Source organism: Sorex fumeus, unplaced genomic scaffold, assembly GCF_029834395.1.
Source record: "Sorex fumeus unplaced genomic scaffold, SorFum_2.1 ptg000058l, whole genome shotgun sequence".
Lineage (NCBI taxonomy): Eukaryota > Metazoa > Chordata > Mammalia > Eulipotyphla > Soricidae > Sorex > Sorex fumeus.
In genome coordinates this window covers 25,466,477-25,468,084 of record NW_026606115.1, presented here as the reverse complement: position 1 = coordinate 25,468,084, position 1,608 = coordinate 25,466,477, and the positions used below count along the sequence as shown (strand labels likewise).

At 34.5% G+C, this 1,608-nt stretch overlaps 1 non-coding gene across 1 annotated transcript; it reads left to right on the top strand.

Moving 5' to 3' along the window:
- The first annotated feature begins 251 nt into the window (after positions 1-251).
- Positions 252-360, top strand: LOC130034291 (U6 spliceosomal RNA). The gene has a single exon (XR_008794067.1). It is a non-coding gene; the product is annotated as a U6 spliceosomal RNA (small nuclear RNA).
- Positions 361-1,608: the final 1,248 nt, after the last annotated feature.

Genomic DNA, 1,608 nt, shown 5'->3' with positions numbered 1-1,608 from the left:
CCAGGATCTCACCATTCTACATTGATTTAAAGAAGGCCTTTGATTCTTTTGAGACAGAAGCAGTCATTGAAGCCCTAGCCAATCAGGGCATTCAAACTCAATACATCAGGATCCTCCATGAGCTGTTAAAAATACAGAGTAAGGAAAATTTTGCTTAATGAAGAAAACATAAGATATTATGGCAGCATCAAGAAAAATAACATTTATACCATAAGGGTATTTGAAAGAGAGAAAAGATAGAAAGGGGAAAAGTACTGCTCACGTCAGCAGCACATATACGAAAATAGGACTTATATAGATAAGATTAGCTGGACCCTGTGCAAGGATGACACTCAGAATCATGAAACATTCCACACTTCTCTATTTTATAGAAAGGTAAAAATTATTTGATTGAAAAAAATAATAGTCAAGAACTTACCCAATCTGAGAAAAGAGCCATTCATCTAGCTACAACATGCTCAAAGAGTTCCAAACAAATAACTACAAATGGGTGAATAATAAAACACATTTTAATTGAAATGGTCATAAACCAACGATAAAGACAATACTAATATCAACAAAAGAAACCATGTACTCACATACAAGAGAGTCCTTAAAATAACTTATCAATAAAATAAAACTACAGGCCAAAGGAAATCAGATAGCAAGTGTATTGATTTAAGAAGACCTCCTACCAAGACTATTCTAAGTAGGTCACCACTCAAATTCTAAGTAGGTCATCACTCAAATTCAACAATATTATAAAGGTTTTCAAACAAGCAACAATTAAATGAATTAATGACTAGTGAAACAGCCCTGCAAGAAATACTAAGTGGTTTTATAGAGAAGGCCAAGACAATTCATTCAGAAGTAGTAAGAAACTTTAGAAACATAAAATGTGAGAAAAGAATTGAAGGAAGACATCAATAGAAACACAATAACAGTTGGAGACTTCAACGCAACTCTATCAATACTTGATAGATCAAGTATATTAAAACGCAGCAAAAAATATGAAAACCCAAGATGAACCACTTGCTGGGCCACAAAATATACCTCCGTAAAGTCAAGAGGATACAAATTGTATCAACTGTCTTCTCAGATCATGAAGCACTAAAATATAAAGCACCACAAGCAAGACCAGAGAAATAACTCAAACACCTAGAAATTAAACAACTAACTACTGACCAAACAATGAGGCAAAGAGTAAATCAAAAGATTCCTGGAAACAAACAAAAATGAGGACATGAGCTACCAGAACTTGTGGGGCATTTTTGGAAGACAATATGGACATTTCTCAAAAAATAGCTTAGGTCAAAAGAAACAGTGACCAAAATACAAAGACAGTCTACAGAATGGGAAAGGATATTCGCCGAATACACATCTGACAAGGGGTTGATATCAAAGATATACAAAATACTGGTTGAACTCCACAAGAAGAAAACATCCAACCCCATCCAAAAATGGGGCAATGAAATGAACAGAAACTTTCTCAAAGAAATCCAAATGGCAAAAAAGCACATGAGAAAATGTTCTACATCATTAATTATCAGGGAGATGCAGATCAAAACCACAATGAGATACCATCTCACACCTCAGAGACTGGCCCACATCCAAAAGAACAAAAACAAC